Source organism: Leucopleurus acutus (assembly GCF_964270905.1).
Source record: "Leucopleurus acutus genome assembly, chromosome: 6".
NCBI lineage: Eukaryota > Metazoa > Chordata > Mammalia > Artiodactyla > Delphinidae > Leucopleurus > Leucopleurus acutus.
The window spans coordinates 108,705,287-108,714,783 of record NC_139149.1 but is presented as its reverse complement, the minus strand read 5'-3'; positions in this window follow the sequence as shown (position 1 = coordinate 108,714,783).

Below are 9,497 nucleotides of genomic sequence, written 5' to 3'. Positions count from 1 at the left end.
ACTTCAAGTTCCCAAACTACTATATTTTTTGTGCTTCAGGTGCTGAATAAAATGAAAATAATAAATGTGAAAATGGTTCTGACCAACATATGTTGGTGTTTCCTCACTGATTTCCCCTCAAATGTTCTAGCCCAAGTGTTGTGAACTCATTTCTGCCTCTTCTGGGCCCTATTTTAGTGGTTAAATTACAAGGAATTCTTCAAAATAGGGCTCCTGATTTAACAGCAGGAAACACCAGCAAGGTGAGGCAAGTAGAGAGAGTATGATGACAAATGTTTTAATCCTGGACCTGGCTTTCACTAGATCCCAGTTAGGTCACTAGTGGTTATAACCAGCTTAGTTATTTGGTGGTAACGCAAGGACAACAGCATGGATAAGTTATATAATGCTCACATTAATATTTTTCCAATTCTTAAAGTGTCCCTGAGGATGATATCATAAGACAATGAGTTTAAAAATTCAGGAATAAATATTACTGCATTCTTCAGTAGAGTTTTAATTTCTTGAAAAAAGTGATTATTATCTTTTATTATTAATATTATTACTGCTAGTTTTCCAGGAAAAGAAATTCTAAGAAATGGACTCCAATGACTATGTCTGAAGGATCCATAGCTATTTTCACCACCATTACAATCAAAAAAGCAATAATATCAAAACAATAGCAATACTGATGATAGTTGCTATCACTGAGTACCCACTTGCATTAGGCTCTGTTCTGTATGTGGCATTATTTCTTTTTTATCCTGTTACGCAAGCAATGGAATAAATGATCAGATAATTTGTGTGTATTGCCAATGACACACAATTAGTTAATGACCAAACAAGCATTTCAACCACGAGAATCTGGTCCACTAGGCTATTTTCTTCATCCTCTTCTCCATCATGGCAACTTTTTTTGTAGTTTGTCAACATATCAGCAGAAAAAACATTTTAACTAATGGTCAGGCCTCTCAGAAATTTTATTGAAAATAAAAGCAACAGTAACAATAGGGCATGCCACACACACACACACACACACACACACACACACACACACACACACACAGAGAATACCAACCTCAAGAAACTTCCATGGGTAGTCAGGGCTTAGGGAAAATGGAAAGTTATTTCTCTCTCTAGAAAAACTTTGTACACTTAACCCCTCAAAGTTAATTAAAGCAAGTAAATTAAAGAAAAAAATAGCGCACTCCATTTAAAGACAGAGATAAGTTGTAAGAATCTGGATAAGAGAAGCAGATAGAAAACTTAAATAATAGGATTTCAGATATTTGGGAAAGACCAGTTACTTCCCATTTCCTCTACAAGCGGAAGAAAAAGAAACTTGGCTTAAAATATAGCATGGATGCAATTAAAAACTAATAACTAGCTGTGGAATTAAGAACTAGGGAAGGATGTTGACGATGCTTATGGAGTCACCAGTTCTCTTAGCCTTAAAAAAATAGAGAGCTCATTATTTCCTGGAAATAATTCTTTAATACTTGAGAAATAGTGCACCTCAGTGTTTAAGAGTCAGGGTTCTGTAATCTGACCAGCCTAGTTTACCTCTTGACTTTACCATATTTATGAGCTGTGTGAATTAGAACAAGTTACTTAAACTTTTTAAACCTCATTTTCTATATATAGACGAGATATATTATCCATAACAAAAGTGTGGATCATGATTTTAGCACAGTGTTTGGTACCTGCCTAGTATATCTTAGCTGTTATTGTTGCTGTTGTATTTAGACATGGTCTGTCTTGAACATAGGCTTGTGGGTTCCATTGCATTTCCATCCCCCTTCAGGCAAAAAAAAAAAAAAAAAGCCATGTAACGGACATCTGTCTTTTTTTTGGCTACCCAGAATTTAAATACTTCTTATATTTGGCAGGAATCACAAGATTGGTACAAGCCACAGGGAGGCAGATATGCCTTCTCCCAACTTCTTGGGGTTGGAATGGAGATATGTGACCTTGGTTGGCTGATTAAATGCTCCAGATTGGGTTTTGAATATGGAAGAGTGGTGAATGAGAACAGAGGTAACTAGAGATTATTTTCTGGAGCTGTGGTATGATTGACAGTATAGCGAACTCCCGTGTGTGCCTGGGGAATGTGAAATATGGTGTGACAGTAGCCAGTCTCCAGTGGTAACGACACCGACAGTAGAATCCTAAATAGATTATTTTTGTGGTGGAGTCTTGACCATTCCTAGTTTCCTTAGGCTCTTGTCTCTGTCCCAAGACTTGGGTCCCTAGTCATTCTAATTAGTCCATGATGAATCTATCAGCTATATCCGTAATAATTTTGCATGACAATTCCCCACCCTAAAAAAGCTCAGTGACATTTAACATGAATATTTGTTTCAAACTCCTATGAATGCCAGTTGATAGGAGGTTGGCCCTTCTAGGCTGGACTTAATGGGGCTTGACCAAGCTGTGCTTAAGTGCAGGTCTACTCCACATTTTCCTCATCTTCCCTTGACTAGCAGCTACTGGATGAATGTCCTTCTGATGGTGAGAGGCAAGAATGCAGAAGAGCAGGCCCAACTGAGCAAGCATTTTGCAAGTATATCTGCTAACATTTCATTGGTCCGTGTAAGTCATGTGGTTAAGCCCAACATCTGTGGGGTGGAAAAATATACACTCCCTCTTGTGGAAGGAACTGCCGAGTCACAGAGAGTGGATACTGCAAAGGCTAAGGCTGTGTATACAGGGAAGGGTGAAGAATTGAGGACATTAAAGCAATTGACCACCTATGGGATCCTCAATACTATTTCAGCCAAAGTCTTTTGTTTAAACTAGTGCTTATTTCTATTTTTTGAAACAAAGTAAAACAAGTATATATATATATGTGTATATATATATATATATATATATATATATATATACACAAATATAAGCAAAGATTTATAGTGCAGAGATTATTAAGGAAGTGATTTTGTTTCTTTGTAGAGTTTAGGGAAAGCTCAGATTATATCTGGCTTTCATAGAGCTGAAATCAATGGAAATCTAGAGTCTTCCGGTATTAAAGGATAGGGATCTGTCAGCCTATGATATATGATCGCAACATGATTTATTAAATCATTGCCTGTTTTGAACTGGAATTGAGTACTCATTGAAGGCCACTAAGCAACCGCTGCTGTAGATTAGTATCAAGACATGCATTATCCAAAGAATGCAGGGTGGGGTGTTCACACTAACAGCACTGGATAATTTTAAAAAGAACCGTAAACTCAAATTATTATATTCTTGTCTCAGGCACAAACTCAAAACCGGGAACTTTCTATGACTGCTAAAATAATCTGTTTTATATATTTCAATGCTATGAAAGTATGTAGACTTTCAGACACAAATATGTAGCATCTGACAACTAGAGCACAGTGGAAAAAGCACTCATACATTCTAACTGTCCTGAAAAGTTAATGGTCAGAAAGTGAGCTTTGATTATGATGTTCTGATCATGGAGTCCCAGGGACTGAAATTAAGGATAACTCACTAAGCACCTGTTTGATTTGGATAACTTAAACAAAATATGAAGAAAAAAATTGGGGGCTTCCCTGGTGGCACAGTGGTTAAGAATCCGCCTGCCAATGCAAGGTACACGGATTTGAGCCCTGGTCCAGGAAGATCCCACATGCCACGGAGCAACTAAGCCCTCGTGCCACAACTACTGAGTCTGAGCTCTAGAGCCCACGAGCCACAACTACTGAGCCCAGTGTGCCACAACTACTAAGCCCGCACTCCCAGAGCATGTGCTCCACAGCAAGGGAAGCCACACAATGAGAAGCCCGTGCACCGCAATGAAGAGAGTAGCCTGCACTCATCCCAACTAGAGAAAGCCGGCATGCAACAACGAAGACCCAACACAGCTAAAAATAAATTTTAAAAAAATAAAAAAAATAAAAAAAATTGAAATCTTCTTGAAAGTCACAGCACCTTATTAAATTCCTAGATTTGAGTCAGTTTCCATATCCAAAGCCCTAGTAAGGTGAATACTTAGAGACCCATAAAGAAAGACCTCACAATAGCATCACATGCATGTACTATGGATCTTTGCTTGGTCCACTTTAAAGGGATTTGCAGCCATTCAACAAGATTGCACTGAGAGGTTTGGGGTTCTTTTTCACACTTTCAGAGAGATCCAGAAATAAACTTCAGTCATATTGGAATTTGAAGGGTCAAGTGATCAATGAAAATTTGACCCGAGTCTGTCTCACATTAGGTCCACCTTTGAGCTCATCCTAAAGTTATTTTTCTAATTGCTAAATATACAAATATATATACAAATATTCAGCAACGATGAGCATTCTCACAGTCATTTACTGATCCAACTGCAGCAGAATACACATTCTTTCCAAGCACACATGGGACATTCTCAAGGATAAATCACATGTTATGACCACAGGGTCAAAATTAACATTACCAGTAGTTGGGTTAATCAACAGCATGTTCTTCCTGACATCAGGCACTAAGAAGACAGTCTCATTTCTGTTACATTCCTGCCAATAAGGCATAATTTGAATTTAACAATAAAGAACAATCAAACAACCACAAATTGAGGGACAGTCTATGAAATAACTGATCTGTTCTACTGTGTTGTTGTTGTTTTTACTACGAAGGACATTATTGTAGAATTGGCTGTGGAATTCGATAATATATCATCCACATTAATTTCTTGATTTTGATTCCTTTATTTTGATAATTAAGATAATTGTATGCTTTAAGAAAATATACACCATAGTAGTTAAGGGTAAATGGGCACCATGTGTGCAATTTGCTTTGAAATAGTTAAGAAAAAAATAAGAATGAAAGAGAGAAAACAATGAGAAAGAGAAAAAGGAAGAAAGGAGGATAATGGAGAAAGACAGGAAAGAGAAGAAAGGATAGAATGATTCTGAGTGAAGAGCATCAGAGGATTTTTGTGCTATTCTTGCAACTTTTATATAAGTTCAAAATAATGTCAAAAATAGAAGAAAAAATAAGTAAGCGTTTTCAATGAGAAAAAAGTCTTTCTCCCATTTTCAATGGGAGAAAGGTGCTGAGGGAAACCCCATAATGCAAGACTTGAAAGCTGCATGGGTGGTAATTGCAACCATGTGTCCATTCAACTTTCCAGCGTGACCAGTGGGGAAGATTGATTGGTCTTGCAGAGCCCATTAGTAATTGTAAGTTTAATCAGGGGATGACACCAATTAAAGCTGCTGCTCCATACGTGGTCTTCTTATTAGAACAAATCAGTAGAGCCCTTGGGACCTGGCATATAGCTATTGATTTTTTGTGTGTGTGCTGATAAAGAGCAGCTTCTAGAGACAAGAGTGTGAATGACTACCTTTTCTTGGGGTTATATAAATCACTCAGTGTTGTCCCAGGTAAACATCTTGACCACCAGAAAGGTGTTTTGAGTCAATGGGAATATGGAATGGGTATTGGAGGATGGAAAATTTTATAACCAACTGTGCCCTTATGATAATTACAGATATGAGGACTGAAACATTAACTTATCTTTCCTTCCTTGGTGTGTCAAATATATATTAATACACTTAACCGATTTCCCTTTGATTTTGACTCCTTCTCCCTTATTAATGCCAAATACACTTTTGAATAATGTTCTTATTTTGTTCATAGTGCATGATGTCATCATGGAATTGCCTCATACACAGAAGAGAAATGAAAAGGATGCTGGATTTTGAGCAGGATGCCTGATCTTCATCTTGGAAAGAAGGTATGTTTGCAGCTATATGAATATTAGCTAAATTTTAGTGGGAGACTTTTTTTAAGCATAAGAATTAGGAAAAGGATTTGTAGGACTACCCCATGGGCAAAGGTAGACTGTGGTGGACGTTGTCATTTTTGTCTGCCCAGCATCTAAACTTTGAATCATAGAAGAATGATTTAAAAGCTGAGGATATTCAGGGAGCATTTGTGGTTGGCTGCCACAGACTCAAGCATTCAGAAGAGAGGAATGATGTCAGCAGCCTGTGGTAAGATTTTGGACATGTCCTGTACCTCTTGGTCCCTGACTATTTTCCAAGCTTGGTTTTGAATATTTCTATTCATTTTGTGAACTCCCCAATATAACTCCAAAAAATCCAGTGTCTGATTAAATGAAAATATTGTATATAATGCAAGCGAAGCTATTGTAGTGAAGAATCTCACAAATACGTTGTCTGTCACGTAAGAGTTGAGATGCACGTAACTCAGAACTACCAGGCAACTCATCTCCCCAACCTCTTGCAGGGAATTAGATTCTGTCTTGATGTTCACATCTCTAGAGTGTTGTTCTAGTCTTAGTATTTGAAGCCGGATCACTGGCACCATATCCACATTCCACCCTCTGGAAAGGGGAGGACAGTAGTGGAGGGAAAGTGATATTTTTTTTTAAAGGAAGGATGTAGAAGTAACAGAGATAATCTTTTCTTGCATTTGATCTTTGAAAATTTAGTCACATGACCACTCTTAGCTAAAAGGGAGGGTAGGAAACGAAATCTTTAGCTGGGATGCTTTGTGCCTTAATACTATTTGGGAAAGGGAACACTTGTATTGGTAAAATGAGAAAGGAAAAATGCATCCTAGGGGATAGTTACAATGCTGGGAAACATGTGGATGGAAGCAGTTTCTGTTGTTTACAACTGAAAATCCCTAAATAGTACAATCACCTTATAGTTGTGTTAACTTTAAGTTAACCTTCTCTGTAAATATTTGAAACTAGGAATCTGTTTTTGTAGTGAGATGTGATCAATGTTCTCTAGAGCCTCCTTTAACCCTGGTGAGTCTGTCCCCAATACACTTAAAAGATGATTCTGCTTACAAAAATTTATTTCTTTTCACAATACAACTGTGTAGAAAAGAATTTCCAGCTCATAGAAGATTACTAAATATTAGAATAAATTATGAAAGGAGAGACCAGACTCACCTGAATGAAGGGTTATTTTAAAAAGATGTATTCATAAGATATCACTTATATGTGGAAATTTTAAAAAGATACAAATGAACTTACATGCAAAACAGACCCACAGACATAGAAAACAAATTTATTGTTACCAAAGGGGAAAGGTGAGTAGAGATAAATTAGGAATTTGGGATTAACATATACACACTACTATATATAAAATAGATGATCAACTAGGACCTATTGTATAGCACAGGGAACTCTACTCAGTATTTTGTAATAACCTGTAAGGGAAAAGAATCTGAAAAAAATAGATATATATGTATGTATAACTGAATCACTTTGCTGTATACCTGAAACTACTACAGCATGATAAATCAACTACACTTCAATAAAAAAATAAAACAAGATGTATTCTTTGTTCTTCCCTCTTTGTGTCAGTTTGCTCAGGCACACAGGAACATACACATATCATGACTATTTCTGAAAGGATTTTAAGTGGCTTAAATTTAAAAAGTGCAAGTAAAATTAAAATAAAAACTACTAATGCAAGAAGAGTAAAAAGAAGAGATAAAATTAATGAAAGAGTGGGAGCAGAGGTGGGATAGGAAATCATTAATCAGAATAAAGAAAGCTACTGCAAATGAGCAGAGAGAGTCACAGGAATCTCCCTAATATCTAATCAAAGAGAGATGCTTACGTGCTCAAATGGGTGTGCATGCATGCGTGTGCGTGCGTGTGTATGTGTGTGTTTTCTGAAACTATAGTACTGGACTAGGTAAGTCATAAAAAAGTCAACCAATCACTGCAGACATCTTAAAAATGTACTCAGATTATTAAAAATGAGCAACCTGGGAGAGTACAAGTGTAGTATAGCAATGAAACATTTAAAAGGTACTAATTAAACATTTACCTATGATGTTTACTTGAAAAGCGTTTCATTTTGATTTGACATGCTCACCTGTAAATTTAACCTGTCTGTTGTCAGTCAAACCACCTCGCTTACTCACTGCTGTAGTATAGAATCACTGAAGACCTTCCAAGGAGCCTGGAGAATTAGAAATTGCCTGTGTGTGTGGTGTTGGTGAGGGTCTGTGTGTGTACACACATGGACTTACTCTGATGCATTAGTTGGCTATAGAAAGGATATCAAAATCATCAGATTATTTAAGAAATTATGAGAAGGACAAGAGAAAAATGACCATATTTTCATCCTAGTGATAATTTGTTATGTTTAAGTCATTTTTACATTACTGGTCCTATTCCACCTTTGATAGGAAGGTGCAGTTTGCCAGATGGGGCATCCCAATTGCAACTCTGAACCAAGCTTTGTGTTTCACTGATCCCATTTTAATACGAAATTATGAGTTTTGCAGCCTCAGCTTCTGCTCTTCTCCACTCTGTAATGTGTTTCTTTCACTCACAAGTGGAAGGGTTTTGAAAGAAAGGAACAGCAATTTCTTGGTGAATACAGCTTGGGTTTAGACAATATACATGTGCCCACAGGGAAAGTCTTACTAAGAAGTTTTTTAACTGGGGCAAGCTCTCTTAATTTTTTGTTGTGATATTGTCATTTTGTGGCTGAGAAAACTGGTTTAAGAAGAATGTATGCCTGATATGTCATGGAATTGGGTTATCAATAAAGAAGACAAGGGTGCAGAAGCATGAATACATTTATCTTTCTTTGGATGAATAATAAAGTGAAAACACCATTCAAGAGTAGCTAGATTGTTCATTGTTAAAAGTTTTCAGTTGAGTCCTTAACATTTTTGCAAGAATAGCCAAGAGACTGTTACTTTTAGGAAACGTTCATTTGGTGTTTTCATTTAAAAGACAGGGGTAGAGTGATATGAAGACCTTAGAATTTTAGACTTCTAGAACTTGTCATCTGAAGATTCTCACATGTTCTCAACATTTAACTTCATTGAATTTGTAAATTTGTTTAAGAACAGGTTTTTTTTTGTTTGTTTGTTTGTTTTTGCGGTACGCGGGGCTCTCACCACTGCGGCCTCTCCCGTTGCGGAGCACAGGCTCCGGACGCGCAGGCTCAGCGGCCATGGCTCACTGGCCCAGCCGCTCCGAGGCACGTGGGATCCTCCCGGACCGGGGCACGAACCCACGTCCCCTGCATCGGCAGGCGGACTCTCAACCACTGCGCCACCAGGGAAGCCCAAGGACAGGTTTTGTAACCAATTTCATCAGTGAACATTCTCAAGAAAGGGGAGTTAAAATATTTCATGTGATCTCTAGTGATTTTTTATTGGATATTCTATTATCTATTACCTAGTCAACTCTCCAAATTATAATACTAATTTTTAAAGGCAAGGATTCTCCTCCCACATCCTCCCTAAAAAGGATTGTATATATGGTGGTCATACATTTGCAAATAGAAACTAAATAAGCTTTCAGACTCTGCTAGAGTACTTGAAATCTGAAGTATTTGAATCTGAAGTCTGTGTCTGGAATATTGCAAGTTCCTTCTTTAATGAATTTATGCCACAGGAGTAAATAGTACCATGTTGATTCCTGAAGCTGAAATAGATCAATTCTATGAGCAATAACATTAGTTTTTGGTTTGAATAACTTTGCAAAGAAGTTTTTTTTAAACATCTTTATTGGAGTATAATTGCTT